Here is an 18,708-nt window from a genome sequence, read left to right on the forward strand (position 1 = left end):
ATCTCTGTATTACTCTGCTGTCAGTAATCAAATAACTAAAAAAAAAAAAACAATAGGCATTTGCTACACATATGACTTTGTATTGAACACCAAGAGAAAGCAAAATTCTTTCCTTTAGAGTTTTTAGTCTACCTAAAGTGACAACTGTATTTGTAGAACACCTTTGCATATTAGAATTTTGTATGGCAAAATTGACTTAAAGTAACACCAGTCATATCAATGAATGAGCTAAAATCACCAGTAACATCAGTAACAGTCCTAAACAGATGTTCCTATTGGATGCCTCAGCACATGACTATGAAAGCATCTGCATGTCTTACACTCTTCCCCCTGGGAGCATCTGTCAGCATTCTCTAAGTAGTTACCTTCCCTGACTTTCTCTCTTATACTCATGAAGAAATATTCATGTTCCAGTAAATATACAATATGATTGTCCTTTGCTGCTGACTTGATGTTTCAATATTCCTCTTAGGTGACGGGAATTATAGGAGACCAGCATAAGAAAAGACAATGGTAAATTGCAGTTGTCAGCAACTATTCTATAAAAGAGGGATTCAAATTGGGTCTTGAAGGATAAATAGAATTTGGATAGGAGGGATTTATGACCTAAAGAGCAGTGTGAAAAAAGGCCTTGGGTTGAGAAGACACAAGACAAATTAAGATGAATGTAGTACACCTGAAATATGGGAGTGATTAACTTTGATAAGCTTATAAAATTTGAATAGCTATTAAAAATTCTAAGCATATAAATTAAATATAAATTTAATATATTAAAAATATCAGGGTAAGAAATTTCAAATCTCCTCTATAAAAAAAGCCCCTGAACATTTACTAGCAATACTTTGTTCTCAAAAGGAAGATAAATACCCCAATCAAATAATGGGCAGACTTAAATAGATACTTTTCAAAAGAGGACATAAGGAAGGCCAAGAGACATATGAAAATATGCTCAAAGTCACTAATCATCCCAGAGGTGCAAATCAAAACAATGCAGTACCATTTCACACCTGTCAGAATGGCTATCATCAACAAATCAACAAACGACAAGTGCTAGTGAGGAAGTGGAGAAAAAGGAACTCTCCTACAGTGCTGGTGGGAATGCAGACTGGCGCAGCCACTGTGAACAGTATGAAGTTTCCTCAAAAAACTAAAAATGGAACTCCCATTCAGTGATCCCAATTCTAGGAATATATCTCAAAAACTAGAAACACCAATCAGAAAAGATATATGCATCCTTATGTTCATAACAGTACACTTTACCATAACTAAGATTTGGAAACAGCTTAAGTGCCAGTCAGCAGATGAGTGGATTAAAAAACTGGTACATCTACACAATGGAATACTAACCTGTATTAAAAAAAAAAAAAAAAGAAGAAGAAGAAGAAGAAGGAATTCTTACCATTTGCAACAGCATTGATGGAACTGGAGACCATTATGCTAAGCGAAATAAGCCAGTCAGAGAAAGATAAATATCACATGACATCACTCATTTGTGGAATATAATGAACAATATAAACTGATAAACAAAAACTGATCCAGAGACAGAGGAGCATCAATCAAACCGTCAAACCTCAGAGGTAAGGTAGGAGAAGGTGGGATAAGGGAGAGAAATCAACCAAAGGACTGTGTGCATGCATATAAGCCTAACCAATGGACACAGACACCAGTGGGGTGAGGGTATGAGTGGGGATGGGGGGCAATGGGAGTTAAGGGTAATACCTTAATCAATAAAGAAAAAAAATACTTTGTTCTGATGACAGTATGATGAGCGAGGAGAAGGAGGAATACTGGAGGTATCCAGAGAAAATAAAATATTGAAGCGTAGTGTACAAGAAACTAGACTGGAGGTGAGAAAGCTCCAAACAAGAATTATGAAAGGGCCAAAATCGATTTGGCTCAGTGGATAGAGCGTCAGCCTTCGGACTCAAGGGTCCCAGGTTCAGTTCCGGTCAAGGGCATGTACCATGGTTGCGGGCACATCCCCAGTGGGGGGTGTTAAGAAGGCAGTTGATCGATGTTTCTCTCTCATCGATGTTTCTAACTCTCTGTCTCTCTCCCTTTCTCTCTGTAAAAATTCAATAAAATATACTTAATAATAAAAAAAGCAACACATCTCTTAAAAAAAAGAATTATGAAAGGAACAAATAATTGGATTTAAGAAACAGTATTAAAAAAGAAACAAACAATATGTTTTGGCTTATAGTATACACAATTTTTACTAAAGTTTTAAATTTAATATTTATTTATTTTTCTAGCTATACTGAGATAACATTAACAAAAAAAATTGTGTACATTTAAGGGTACAATGTGATCATTATATATGGAACCTAAAAAGAGCTGAACTCACAAAAGCAGAGTGCAATGACGGTTATTCTTTCTTGATTGAAAAAAATTGTACTTTTCTTATACAAAAATGTCTTAATATTCCACACCCCACCCATTCACCCACTTAGTGCCCATTACATCAGCAAATTGGCTCAAAATCAAATGCTACATTTTATCTCAATGGTCAGCTCCTGTACCTTTTATATCACTTTCCCATACCCTACATACCACCTCTCCCCCACCAACACACAAATAGCGGTTAGGGAAATAAAAACAGAAATTTTGGAATTGGAAAGATCTGGTTTGAATTCTACCACTGCCATTTTGTGGTATCAAGAGTTAATTAAAATCTCTGACACTTAGTTATTTCCATTGTAGACCTAAAATGGCAATACCCACCTTATGGAATAATAATAACATAAACTGTGCCCCCTAAAGTGATTGTCATAAAATAAGCACACAATCAATACATGTCCAATTACTTTCTTATTTAAAACTGTGTGTGTGAGTGTATTGCTTGTAAAACTCAGGATGTTTTTTTTTTCTCTCTAGCTAAATATTAGTTTTGCTTTAATAAATTAAAAATTATTATTTTTCACTTCTCTACTTAACACATTTGGTACAGTATAAATTACATCCGCTAGAAAACCTTTCCTCAACTTAATGGTTTATTCACTTCATGATTACTCACCTCATTAATAAATTCTACTGATATTACATAATCCACATAAAAAACGATAAACTGTTCATGAATATTACATATGCTAAACTAAAGACCTTCCTTAACTTTCCTCTAGAACTCTTTGAAACATAGGCAGAGAGTATACTTGTATATACAAATATAACTTTAAAATGAAGGCATAATCATTAATATAGAAAAAGGCTACTAACTGGCACACTGTTTGATAGACATTAGTTACCTTATGTATGATAAAGTAAAGGAAAATCTGAATGGTATATGTGTTTTACTTTTGGCACAAGAAACTGTGACATTTCAATGTGGCAATGGTTGAAATATGTTGCTTCTAAGAATAAATCTTCTAAAGTTAACTTTACTAATCACGATGCATTCCTACCTCACACTCCAGAACATTTCCAAATTGTTAGTTTGGAGATCATTCTCCCCAGAGCTGTCATGATGTCTATATTTCTTAGTAGATATCTATCAAAATGCTTCACTGATAAAAGCTAAAATTCAAATCAAACCCATACTTTTTTGTCTGCAAATACCACTATTTTTTGTGACTCAGAGGCAAAAGTGATTTTAATCAAGCAAACAAGTAGACTGAAAATAACTCAAAGAATAACTCTCATCATTGCATTTGGTACTTTAAGACCTGAAAGGAAAAGTTTTGTTAGAGTTCATAAATTGTTGTGTAATGTAAATTTAACCAAAATACTTCATAATGATTTTTCTAATCATGGAGAATGAATAATTTAATCCGTGCACTCTATAGCACTTTCTATAATCCATCTAAGTGATAAATATAATGTTTCTCAAAGAAGAAGAAAAGATAAGATCTATCATTTCAATAACCATCGACATTTATTTGCACATCAAAAAGGCATGTTTTATTTTCTTATTTAAGCATGTTAAATGCCTTATAAACAAAATCATATGGCATTCACAAGTTTAATATGTCTATTAAAATCAAATTTTCCAAGGAATCTGAAATCTTTATTATATTGAATTTAAAAAAAAAAAAAAAGATAATTAGGAATGCTGATTGGCTAACCTGAGAAAACACACACCAACAGGCTAGGCTCTTTCTAAACTTATAAACATCTGGCTTGTTTACAAGTTATTTACAAATATTAGTCCTCCGTAGGCTGGAGAGAGCTGCCATTTGACACTTTTTTTCTGGCTCTCTCTACTTAACATCAGGATTGCATATTCTCTACCATTCAGAGCCATTACATGTGCCATTCCTTCTGCTTGAATTGCCCTTCATGCCCCATATGCCATTTACTTGGCATTTTATTGGTCTCAGCTAAAACGATCCAACCTTAAAGAGGCCTTCAGGGAACCACACTGTTTCAGTAGCATTTACTTATATACCTCCCTCTCCCATATATATGAACTCAAATAGCAAGAGGGTGCCTATTTCTTTCACTAAAGAGTTAGAACCTGATGCAAGATCTGGCATAGAAAAGGGCCCTATGGATAGAATCTTATTATATTTGAAACTTATATTTTTAACATGCTTCACAATTACATTATTACAAATCCCTGTGTGGTGGAAACTTCTACTATAAAACGTTTGTAATTTATGCCTGCTATTGCTACTTTTTTTCCTTTAGAATTATAGAACTAATAATCAATTAGTGGGTGGGCTAAATGCTTAGAAGAGTGCCCAGAATAAAAGAAGCATAATATAAAATTCTGACCAGGAAAACCTTCAGAGATCATCTACTTAATCCCCCTCCAGTTGTCATCCTTATTTTTCAAGGCGGAAAAGCTATTTACAAATAAGTCATTGTATTGTGCCTTATTTATGAGACATGCAATTATGAGTCTCACAACTGTCTCAATATACCCATATTTAACTTAGTAAAGGAAAGTTAAATCAGAAAAGAGAATTAGAATCTCAACTAACACAACTCAGCCAGATCATAATAAATACTTCATTTCAATGTTCTTTCTTGTTATCAATTTGTCATACAAAAAAAAATCATACTATAATTTGCTAATTTCTCCATATTTCATGACCACATATTTTCAAAATAATTTTAGTTATACTATCTTACAAAAGTCACTCATCCTGCCATGCAATTCTCAGAAAATTCTTCTTCTGTAGCTATTTTAAGAATCCCAGCCCCGGCACTCACTGGAGAAAGGGATACCCCACTTCCGCAGGGAGCACTCGCCCACAGTTAACAAAACCTAAATCCGACAAATAGGCAGAAGAGGGAGGAATGTTTGGTGGAAGGTGACATAGTTCTCAAAATCAGCAAAATTTGCAGGAAATGCAGAGGAAAATGCAGAGGAAACTAGGAGAGTAGGCAATAGAAACCAGAGTCAAAAAGCATAGCCCTCACCAGTTTTGCTCAGTGGTTAGAGAGTCTCCCTAGACTACAGGGTCATGGGTTCAATTCTGGTCAAGGGCATGTGCCTTAGCTGCAGGCTCAACCCACAGTGCAGGTCGGGGTCCCTGCGGGAGGCAACCAACCAAGGTGTCTCTCTCACATTGGTGTTTCTCTCTGTCTCTCCTCCTTCCTTCCACTCTCTAAAAATCAATGGAAAAAATATCCTCGGGTGAGGATTAACAACAACGACAAAGATTGGAAATGTTTAGTAAGAATGCTGTGCCAGTATTACTGCCATCGGAACCCTGCTCAGAGCAGTGGCTGACCTCCACCACCAAGAGCAAATGTAAACTTTACACGGACACATCTTAGCAAACCAAGTTCCCTGAGAGATTCCCATCAGGTCAGCCTCGGCTTGTGTGGAGTAGGGAGGAGGAGCATTTGCCCTTCCCCATCCATTGTAGGAAACTGTGTCTCCCACCAACATTATCTAGTGAACAGTATCTTAAGCTAGAATGATGCCTCAACTGTGGAAAACCAAAACAACACAGCAGACATCGCGAAATCCCTGCCCACCTTTACTGGCACATCAAATTCCACTGAAGCAAAGAGAATACTTTAAATTGCTTATTTCTCCATATTTTATGAACACATATTTTTGTACTTTAAGTATAGTAATCACCATTTTCTAACTTTTTATAGGTTTTCCTATTTTACTGAATTATGAGTTTTGGGAAGACAGATGCTATTTCATTCCTTTTTTCTAAAATCTTCCAAATGATTTAAATTCTATATGAAACAAAATATCCAACTAGAAAAGAAGAATATAGGTATATTTTATTTCTCATGGTTAGTGAATTCTAACAGACTATAACAAATTTAGCTAGGTCAACATTTCAAGAAGCATGTCTCAAATAACACACACAGATCCCGAGACACATTCATGAAAATAAGTATGAGAAATGTATGAACAGCCCTTTACTGGAGGTTTTAATCCCATTCAAAATTCTGAGTATTCTTTACTGTGAGAGAAAAAAAAATATATTTAACTTAGTTTAATCAACATGATCTAACATAGCAAACATACGTGCATATTAATAGTGACACTGATCACTTTTACCCATCTTTCTAGAATCTATTGAAAATAAGGACACACATATATAATATCTTAATCAATAAAAAATTTAAAAAAACATCTGGTTAGCTTGAGGATTTTTACCAGCTGCTTTCATACTTGCACTATACAATAAGCTAGTAAATATGTATAAATATTTGAAGGTAGGAATCAAATACAGACTCACTGAATTTTTAAAAAATAAAAAAGTAGTCAATATATACATTTAAGCTCTCTTCATCTTTGTAAATGTGGTCGTTTTTTTCTTTCTGCTCATCCTCAGATATCTGTGTACTCTATACTGCCTCACTGTGTAATTCTGTGAATAATTAAGTAAAGAAAGAAAATATAATATTAATTGTAGGATGATTTTATTATTTTTTTCAACCTGTCAATGTTCCAGAGTTTTCTTTTTAGGATTTAGATCTCATCCTAGGTGAATATCAGTTGCTATAGCTATGTTAGCCAATAACTACACCGAAGAAGAGGTATCAAAGATTATCTTACAGGTCAAATCCTTAGCTTTTGTTGACTTTGGAAGGCAAGAAAAAATTCATAACCTATGATTACAAATACATTTCATAACAATGAAAACAATTAAATATATTTCTTACCTAGAGCCATTCCATTTTTTAAAAGAATTGTAAAAAAAAAAATTGAAAACAAAGTAATTTACTACCTATTAATTGCAAGTGGACGTTCGTCAGAATGATTAAAGAAGCTGCACTATCGTCAGCCAGGCACCTGTGCACCTAAATTTATCCTGCCATTGACAAAAGTAACAGGAAGAGAACATATTTAGACATCAGCACTTTCACGTCACACTGCCATGACTGGGTGAATTCTATTTAGCACTTGCTGGAGTTAAGTGTTGTGAAGAACAAAATTTAATATTCAATTAAAACCAGTGCAAATCCATTTTACCTGAGCCTACCCTTCTCTCATTTGACAAAAAAAAAAAAAAAAAGCAAAAACACACACACACACAGACAACTAACAAAAATGTTTGCTTTATTTAGACCTTTGTTGAGATTTAGATATGACTTAAATTATACATCAATTATTACCAAAGTATTAAAAACTAAATTCTAAGTCACCTTTAAATTAACTTTGAGTTGGCATATTGGGTCTTTAAGTATAAAAATACTAGAGGCCTGGTGCAGGGATTCATGCACCATTGGGGTCCCTCAGGCTGGCATATGCCCTCTTGCAAATCTGAAACCCACAGTCTGACATCACCCAAAGGATATAATAATGCAAAAAGCAGCAGGCATCTGGCTCATCCTGGCCTTGCTGCACCTGCCTCCATTCAGTAGCACAGACCCAGAGGTAGGAGAGGGTCACACTGCCACAACTGCACTTGCCAGCCGTGAGCCCCACTTCTAGCACCATTTGGCCAGCTAAACTGCACTGGCTGTGGGACCACACTGACCACCAAAGGGAAACTCCTGCATTGAGCGCCTGACCCCTGGAGGTCAGTGCACATCATAGCAACCAGTCGACTCTCCGTTACTTAGGCTTTTATATATATAGATACCTAGTTGAATACATCAGAAAATTTATTTCTTGGTAGATAAACTTTTAACTCATAAATAAGCAAAACTATCCATAAAATAACATATATATGTTACAGATAAAATATGAATAAAGTTTCAAAATATAATAGTTTAAAAATATCCTTGGCAATAGTTATGGCCATTTATGAACCATCATAGGTAAGGTAACATAATCTATTTAAAGTCAAGTAATTAGATTTTATGTGCTTACTAGAGGATCAGTGCATGAAATTCGTGCATGGGCGTAAAGGGGGACAGGGATGTCCCTCAACCCAGCCTGCACCCTCTCCAGTCTGACATCCCTCTCACAATCCAGGACTGCTAGCTCCCAACTGCTCGCCTGCCTGCCTTTCTGATTGCCCCTAACCTCTTCTGCCTGTCAGCCTGATCACCCCTTACTACTCCCATGCCACCATGATTGATGTCTAACTGCTCCCTGCCAGCCTGTTTGCCCCCAACTTCCCTCCTCTGTCAGCCTGGTCACTCCTAACTTCCCTCCCCTGCAGAGTTGATAGCCTCCAACTGCCCTCCCTTGCAGGCCTGGTCCCTCCCAACTGCCCTCCCCTGCTGGCCATCTTGTGGTGGCCATCTTGTGTCCACTTGGGGGCAGGTTCTTTGTCCACATGGGGGCAGCCATCTTGTGTGTTGGAGTGATGGTCAATCTGCATATTACTTTTTTATTAGATAGGACAGAGGCCTGGAGCATGGGTGGGGTCTGGCTGGTTTGCCCTGAAGGGTGTCCCGGACCAGGGTGGGGGGTTCCCTTGGGACATGGGGTGGCCTGAACAAGGGCCTGTGGTGGTTTGCAGGCTGGCCCCGCCTCTGGTAACCCAAGCAGAGGCCCTGGTATCTGGAATTTATTTACCTTCTACAATTGAAACTTTGTTGCCTGGAGTGGAGCTAAGCCCCCTGCTTGCTCCTTAGCTGCCACCATTAGTGTTTGGTTTTATGTACCTTCTATAATTGAAACTTTGTATCCTTGAGTGTAGGCCTAGGCCAGCCAGGGTGTGTGGAAAGCTTGGCTTCCTTTATTGCCAGGGAAAGCCAAACCTCTCAACTGCTCTCTGTGGCTGCAGCCATCTTGATTGGGGTTAATTTGCATACTCGCTCTGATTGGCTGGTGGGTGTGGCTTGAGCAGAATGATGTTCAATTTGCATATTACTCTTTTATTAGGTGTGTGAGAAAAAAATAACCGAAAACCCATCTTTAAAAATTCACTCAGTTGAGAGAGGAAGAAGCAAAAAATATTTAGTGGAGAAACTGATGCATTTTCTTTTCTTTTGCTCTGATCTGTATATTAGTGCCTAAGTACATATTTACTTAGTCATTTTTCATACCATATATTCAAACTGTTAATGTAGCATAGAGCATCTATCTATATATGGATGTATCTAACTACCTGACTACTTACCTTTCCACCTATCAATCTATCTATAACAATTAAAACTTTTAAAAAATATTTTTATTGATTTCAGAGAGGAAGGGAGAGGGAGAGAGAAATAGAAATATCAATGATCAGCGAGAATCATTAATCAACTGCCTCCTTCATGCCCCCATTTGAACCCTGAGCCCACAACCCGGGCATATGCCCTGACTGGGAATTGATCCATGACCTCTTAATTCCACTGAACCACCCTGGCTGGGCAGGAATACATAGATTTTAATAGGTTTCTGGGGGAAGAGGGTGTCTTTATTACTCAGATAATTAAATCTCTAATGATGAAATGCCTCGCATTGGAATTAATATTAGGGGTGTTTGGTTCTAAAATCATTCCACGTTCATCTCACTGAACAATTAAGAGCATGACAATTATTAAAAGTTAGCTTAGTACTTCAAGTCGCCTTTGAATGTGAAATACTAATATTACTCCACTTTTACTTGATTTTACTGCCCCAATATCCAGAATGAAAACCACTTCCAGATACTCAGTTACTTGGTAAGCCCTGACAAGTCCATTTCCTCCCTTAGAGGAAATCCTAACTTTAATTTCCAAAAAAATCTTATTCATTTAATAAATTAATGACAAGATTTAAAAAAAAAATAAGCCCAGGCATTTAACTCTAAATTTATAAAGACCTCTCATTACCATCCCAGATAAAGAGAATGATGCATTATTATTTTTATGAGGAAAGTCTAAAAGGAGAGATGACACCATAAAGATCACTTCCCGTACTGCTCTAACTCTTCTGCTTGCCTTGGAATTTGACATAAATTAATTCTTTAGAGCTATGTGTCAATGACGTGCCCATGCACATGGAGGTATGTATGCCCTGTGACAAAATCAATTAAATAAATGTGCCTCCCTTTACAAAATATTCTTCCTATAATAAATTCAATTGTTCACTGCTGTGGTAGGAGATTCTAAGATATACCTCCACCTCCAAGATTTATGTTTCTTGTATACACACCTTACTTTTAATTCCCTCTTCTTCTGTGTAGGCAGAAACTGTAAGCATCATGGGCTAATTCTCCATGATTAAGTTACTAGTCAGTTGACTTTTGAGTAAATCAAAAGAGGTACTCTCCAAGTCCTTGAAGGAGCCTGGACCCTTCATAAGTCACAATTTAAAAGAGGGAGGTGGGTTTCACTTCAGGGAATTCTTTGTTACTGGCTTTAAAGATGGGGGAGCCATTGGACAAGGAATGCCACAAGCCTTCAAGAACTAACAACGGCCCCTGGTTAACAAGGAAACTAAGACCTCAGTCTTACAATGACAACGGAATTCTGCCAACCACCTGGATAAACTTGGAACACAGCTTCAACCATACCTTGATTTGTCTTTTATTAAGACTGTGATCGGAGAAGCCAGTCATGCCACAGCAGACTTCTCAGCTATACAACTGTAAGGTGATCAATGGGTTATTGTTCTAAGCTGTAAGTTTGTGACAACATATTATGTAGCAAATCAATACCACTGGAGGAAAAAAATAAGTTTTTATGTTACGACATAAATCCAGAGTAACATCAGTTTTAAACTGGACTCCATATTTAGGTTTCCTTTAAATCACATGTGTCAAACACAAGGCCCGCGGGCCAAATCCAGCCCGCCAGGCCTTGCAATGTGGCCCGCACCGCGCTGTCATCACTGCACTCCGCTGTCAGTTTATGACATTGTCAGTTTATGACTGTTCAGTAAACCATTCGGCCCACGATTTAGGCTGTATTTTATATTTTGGCCCCTTCTCTGATTGAGTTCGACACCCCTACTTTAAATGTTACATGACGTTGTAGAAACAGAGAAGATAAGATCATTTTTAAAACTGAAAATGATATGATTCTTTACTTTGTGTAATTTAAGTAATATTCTGTCAAAAAGTATATTTACAATTTCCCTGAGGGTGACAGAATGTTTTAATTAGGCAATATATGCTTATTTTTAAAGTACTGGGATAAATCATTATAACAATTCTGGCTACTGGGTTTCATTTAGCAAGAAGTCATTATGCTATAAAATCTTTATGTAATTCCATTTGTTTTAGAAATACAAATATGTGAACAATTCATTTAAATGTCAGAAAAGAAAATAAATTTCAAACTACAGCTGACATGAATTAAGTCATTTAGCTATACAGTTTCAGTGAGGATTTTTCATGTCAACATATTTTTACTGGTAATCACTTTTCAGGAATTTTCTAAGGTTTTCCAAATATACTAATTTTAAAGAAAATCCATGATAAAACTCAGAATAAAAGTTTTCAAAATCTTTAGAAGTACTTTGCTTCTTTTCATATGTAAAGAAAACATTTATATTAATATACTATAATTGTAGCTCATTAAATGAGTAAAATTAGAAGCACTGTTGACATTGCAAATAAAAGAGAAGAGCAATGCATGTGTTTTCATTTTAGTCAGGGCCCATTATTTTTTACTATCCTATATAATAAAAGGGTAATATGCAAATGGACCCTAACAGTGGAATGACCAGAATGATCCTCAAACAGTCACTATGAGATGCACTGACCACCTCTCAGTCCCTTTCCTCGGCCTGCAGGCTCAGATAGCCCCATGATGAATGGGGAACCAGTGATGGGTGGTGGGGGATGTGGGTGGCGCCAGACCAAGGCCCCTGCCCCACCTGTTGCCCCACACACAAAAGGAAACACGTGGGGGGGGGGCAGGGCTGGTGAGCGAGTGAAAGAGTCAGCCTCTTGGTTCCTCCCCCTGGTTGGCAGGCTCCAATCACCCGATAGCAAAAAGGGAACTGGGGGTGGGTGGTGGCAGATGGTGGGGCCGGCTACATGCAGCCAGGGAAGATGGCCCTGATTGTAGACAGGCCTAAGGACCATACCTGTGCACAAATTTCGTGCGCCAGGCCTCTAGTCTATATATATATATATATATATATATATAAAGGCTAATATACAAAATGTCCCTCAGGAATTTGACTGACCAGGAGTTTGATGGCTCACTATGATGTGCGCTGACCACTAGGCAGTGGCACAAAACAAAGCATACCCCCAGCCAGCAGCTAGCAGCCACTAGGGCCTCTACCCATGCATGAATTTTGTGCACCAGGCCTCTAGTGTTAAATAAAACTAGAGGCTTGGGAGGGGGTGTCCCTCAGCCTGGCCTGCACCCTGTCCAATCTGGGACCCCAGTCGGATTGGACATCCCTTTCATAATCCGGAACTGCTGGCTCCTAATCACTTGCCTGCCTGCCTGCCTGATAGACCCTAACCTCTTCTGCCTGCCAGCCTGATCACCCCCTAACTGCTCCCCTGCCGGCCTAATCACCCCAACTGCCTTCCTCTCCCAGCCTGATGGCCCTCAACTGCCTTCCCCTACTGGCCTGATCGCCCCCAACTGCCCTCCCTTAAGGTCTGTTCACCCACAACTGCCTTCCCCTGCAGGCCTGGTCGCCCCCAACCGCCTTCCCATGCCAGCCATCTTGTGGCAGCCAATTTGTGGTTGCCATGTTGTGATGGCCATCTTGTGACGATGTGAGGGAGGCCATCATGTGGTGGCCATATTGTGATGGCGTCACATGAGGGCGTCATGCCATTTAGGCTTCTATTATATAAGATAATCTGATAAAATATTTCAAGCCTGGAGAAAAGGCCTACACTTGCTATTTAACATCAAAATACATTTCACTAAGCAGTTTTAACTCTTCTTATAGGTAAAACTTTACTTAGAAAAGATAATTTTTATATTGTCTGTTTAACAAAAGGTGTATCTCGACACCATATGCCTCCTAGATCTGGTAACTATAGCTATGAAAACTAATATTTGAACTCTTCTAATCCTTAAAACAGCCCAATGATGTAGATCCACATATCATTTTATAGAAGAAACCAAGCCACTAAGTCGAGATGGCATAGAAACTATGTTGACACCCTGCTACGCTTCCTCTCTATGAATCACCAAAACCACTGTCTCTTTTCCTTAAAGCCTAATTTCATTCATCTATCCCTCAGAAGATACACTATCCTTTATGGGCTCAATTTTGTATTGAAAATTTGAAGAAAGTTTTCAATACATGTGGCATGTCTTCACCTTTTGAAAGGAGGCATATTAGAAAATGGCATGAGTTAGGAAGGTTGTAAAAAATATTTTCAGCTAACCAGATATGAGGTTGAACTCTTAGTATTTTGATTCAATATTCTGGTTTACCCAATTTAAATACTATATCTGAAATAACTACATGGGATAAATTTATTCATTCTACAAAGATTTTGTGAGTCTATAGCATGCAAGTAAAGATTGTGTGAGAGTCCATTTTATGTCAAGGGCCTGGCTCTCATGGAACTTGTGTTCTAGTGAGGTAGAGAGATAATTTAAAAAAATAAATAAATCAGTAAATTAAATATTACATAACAAGATAATAAGTGCCTTGGACAAAAGAAAAAAAAAGGCACAGAGTAAGAAAACTGGATTATGGGAGATTGGCACGTTATATAGAGTGGTTGTGGCTGGCTTCATTGAAGTTATATTTAAGCAAATAATTAAAAATATAAAGCTATTATTTTTTCATGTAAAAATGATCTTCTTTCTAATCCTTCCATACTTTAAGATCATATGCTAAGAGATACATATTAGTATGAAAGACTTTTTAAGGAGGACTTTAAAAATTCTTGTAGCCAATATAGAATTAAGTTTCAAACCATTTTCAACTACAATTATAATATTATTAACATAGAGCATGCATTTCATTCTACATGCTATTTTCATAAATCCTGTTTTTCCTCCACTGCGCAAATATGTAAACTACCTACTATGTCCTGGCATTTAGATGGTACTGATTGTGTTCCAGGAGCCACTCACTCTCTGGCGAGGTTTCATAGACAAATAACTGCAATACTATATATGAGGGTTGACTGGAGCATAGAACAAAAATAAGGGGAATTTATGGATCTCCAAGAAAATAAGATGTAGGGAAGTACAGGAGTTCTGTTTAGCTAGTCTTCCAATCGTTCTCCACGTTGATTGTTCTGTAATTTAGTTGTAATTTTGATGTGGTCATAGGAGGAGGCGAGCAAAGTGTTTATCTACTTTGCCATCTTGACCAGACACTTACATATTTTTATTGACTTCTTTATTTCACAAAGCTTTATACATTGTACATCCTTTCAAGTGAACACTCACTGGCTTACCTCATATAAGGTAAATAACTATGCAAGTATCGCAATACTGAAGTGCATTCCCCACTTGAAAACTGAAAAACTAAGGGTGTTCTACTTCCTGTTACTATATAAACTACACAGGAGTAAAACACTTATATCTATTTTTTATTGTATTTTGATATGTTAGATAAATTACTTGAAATGGGTATGCCAGGTTAAGGCAAATGAGTTTAACAAAACTTACTTAAAAAAAAAAATGAGAGCAATTACAGTCCTGCCAACAAACTTGTCAACTTTCTTATGTCAATCAAAAAATGCCATCAAGTGTCACACTTTGCCATGCATGGCAAAAATTCTTACTTAGAATGCAGATCTTCATTATATGTAGTTCTTCTGATACTAATAAGTAGAATTCTTTTCTCATTGTTTTTTTTTTATCATTCTTTCTATCTTTAATTTTTCTTATATTTGTGTACTTAAAATGTTTTACAGTAACATATATATGATTTTAAAATCTTATGTAATCTTCCAACTAAAGGCAAGATATTATGTTTGCCAAACTAACAAGTGCAGCTTGTCCCCACTAGGTCTTCCTTGAGTATCTGACAGAGAATGCAGAAGCACTCTGGCTGGAGAGTGACGATGTAAAGGGTTCTCCATTACACTGCTGTGTCGTAATTGGCTCAAAAGGCACATTTGTCGCATACTAGCAAATTTTAGTAAAAGCAAAGTGACAGCTGGAGCCGGTTTGTCTCAGTGGATAGAGCGGATAGAGCGTCGGCCTGCGGACTAAAGGGTCCTGGGTTCAATTCTGGTCAAGGGCATGTGCCTAGGTTGCGAGCACATCCCCAGTGGGGGGGTGTGCAGGAGGCAGCTGATCCATGTTTCTCTCTCATTGATGTTTCTAAGTCTCTATCCTTCTCCCTTCCTCTCTGTAAAGAATTAATAAAATATATATATTTTTAAAAAGCAAAGTGACAAATACATGCAAGCTATTCCTACATCAGTTAGGTCATGCATAGTTATTTGACTAGGGAAGCAAAAATATGACTCTAGGACTTCTTCATGAAACATAAAAGTACTTAGTTTTAAGTCTTATGTTCATAGTAAAAGTTACTTTGATAGAGGATAATACAAACAATGAATACCCACTATGAGTGGTTTGACATCTTTTTCCATTTGAACTGAACCAGAATGCTTAAAATTAACTAGGTAAACTGATTACCAATTTAATCTGTTTTTCTTAGTGTGATTCTAGATTCTACAAACTCGCTTTTCCAGAAAGCCTTGCAGCCGCCTTTAAAATTCCTTCTAGGATGAAATACTCCCTGAGTTGGCAGAAATTAATGCCTAAAACAAGTGTTCCTTGCTAGCAGAGATTGATGAATTATAGTACCATTTATACATACTGGGCATCAAACAGTTAAACCATAAGGCTTGGGCTGAAGCCTGGCTACACCCCAGAGCCCTGCTGGCAGCACCTGGCACTCCACTGGTGCTGTGGGGGATGTGCAGTGTGAACTAGAGACAGGTGTATTTGATTAATAGAGGGAGGAAGAGCTTCCTAACCCATGACAAAGTAGGAATGGCTCCTCTGGCCGCTAGCGGAACAGAACAGCACAGAGGAGGGCAGGATGGTACCAACAGGAAAAGAAGTCCTGCATCATAGTGATTAGTGCAGTAGAAGCTTATGAAACAGTCAGATGTGTTCTCTTAGAAAAATAAAGAGAAAAGATTGAGTCCTTTTTTAAAGAATACCATATCTTTTTACATTGCAGGCATAAAGTATGAGTATTTTCAGAAAGTGTTTTCTAAAACTACAATAGAAGTACAGTGCCAGCCCTGCAGAAAATATTGGGTCAAGTGAAAAATATTATAAAGGGAATGAAGAAGCCACAGAAATAAAACCAGGATCAAGGATCAAGGAGGAGGTGCCTTCCTAACCACAGTATGAAGGATAGCATACTGTGAAACTAAGCCTATAGATCCCATTTATAATTTCCTGGACACATATGTGCATATATACACACACACATGTGCACACACACACACACGTGCCTTTCTCTTCAACCAACCCCTTCCTCCAGTCCTCTAAAGTCCTTTAGGTAATAATAACAAAAACTATTAGAACATGGATTATTGACTCCCTAGATGCCAGGTCAGTCAATGGACTTCAGTTGGAGACAAGAGGCATTAAGACCTACTAACTGAAAACTTCTTATGGATAAGTGCAGTCAAATTGAGCCAGAAACACAATACATTCTTTTATTACAAAGAATTTTCTTCTCCTCTGAAACATGATCTCCCAAATTCAAAGAAATTACTACACAACAAAATAATCTGAACAATGAAAGATTGTCTAACTGATCACATTTAAAATAGGATTTCACCTGAACCATTTAAAAACTTGGGGGGAAAAAAATCTATATTTTCACACTGTTTAAATTCCATCCAGAGATAGCTCTCTGCTTTATTCAAGAATTCTCCTTTCCAAATCACCACCTCTGAAGTATAATTGAGCAACCTACAAAAAAAATCAAAGATTTCTATAAAAGGCTTATTGATTCTCTACTCAGGGCTCTCATTTCATAGCTCCAAACATTGACCAAATTGGCCCAAATGTATACATACAAATATATATATTCACACACATGTTTATATAAGTTATAGTTATCCCTCCACAATGCAGACACGTTTTTTGTAGTGTACCCCAAATGCACTTTAAATATAGACATCATTGTTTTGTTTTTAGTGGTGCAGTTTTGTAACTATATAAATTAACTGCCTGGTATTGGTACAACAGGACTACGCATTAAATGGTACAATGTTTTAGCTCAACAAAATTAACACAGTTGTACAGTAAGTCCTCACCTGATGAAGTCTCTAGGTTCTTAGAAACTTCAACTTTAAGGACACAACATATAACAAAATAAATTTTACCCTAGGTTAATTGACATAAACAAGAGTTAAGTTCCTATAGCATATTTCTGGTCACAAAAACATCACCAAACTTCTAACTAAAGACCCAAAATACTCCTAATATTAAACACTGAAATAAATGTGAATTGTACATACATTTGAGAAAAGAGTATAAAAGTAAATAAGACAATGATTTCCCACTTATTCAGGGGTGTAGGGAGCTGGAGCCCATCCCAGCTCAGACTGCAAGGTGGGACCTACACTGTATGGAACATTTCCATCACAGGGCACACTGACACACACTCACACTCACTCAGCCACTTCACCTGATGTGTGCATCTTTGGACCTGGGAGGAAACTGAAGGCCTCAGAGAAACCAACAAACACATGGGGAGAAGGTGCAAACTCCACTTCGCTAGCCAGGAATCATTTTTCCCCCCTCTCATCAACATTATGAAGAAAGGACGTTGAATGAAACATTATTGAGAACATGCTTATTGGAAAAACCAAAATTTCTTCTTCATGAATATTCAACCAAAGGCAATTCTTCCAAAAACATTACTGTAAGTAATAATTATAGTTGTTACCACTCATGACACTGGAAGAAACCAAATTTTACCTTCTTTTAAAATAAATCTTAGTTAACATTATTCATCACAGGTAAGGAGAATAAAAACCTGCTTAAGTCTATAAAGACAATATTTTCATACCGTGTAAATAATATCAAAGCGATATATTTGCTATTATTTTTCAGAGGTAAAAAATTAAAATATTGTATGGTTTATTCTTAAAAAAACAACTTGAAAACAATAGCAAGATTCTCTAAAGTTTCTTTTGTATAGTTGCTAAAAATCGGTACAATTCCTCATTCCTATCAATTATAAAATCAAGGAGAATAAAATAAAATAATCCCTAAGTATTTTGATTTGTATAAATCCATATTTTTTTCTTTCCATAGTTCTTAATAAAATAATTTATTACATTTATGCCAAATAGCTCAAACAAAACTACCAAAAAAGTCTAGACATAATATATTTGAAGTGATATTTTCTAGTAGATAATATTCCCTTAACAAAGTTTTAAAAATTTTTGTAAAATAACCGATCTCATGTTTTATAATATAGCAAATCTGCAACCAACCAAACTTCTTTTTTAAGTATTAAAGAAAGTGGAAGGATTAGAAAGATTGGAAATAGTAAAT

At 36.8% G+C, this 18,708-nt stretch overlaps 1 protein-coding gene across 6 annotated transcripts in view; it reads right to left on the minus strand.

Annotated features, from left to right (window-relative positions):
• Positions 1-18,708, minus strand: part of PCLO (piccolo presynaptic cytomatrix protein) — a 254,587-nt gene that overhangs the window by 205,870 nt on the left and 30,009 nt on the right. The window lies entirely within an intron of this gene.

Source organism: Pipistrellus hanaki (assembly GCF_964339955.1).
Source record: "Pipistrellus hanaki genome assembly, chromosome: 10".
Taxonomy (NCBI): domain Eukaryota; kingdom Metazoa; phylum Chordata; class Mammalia; order Chiroptera; family Vespertilionidae; genus Pipistrellus; species Pipistrellus hanaki.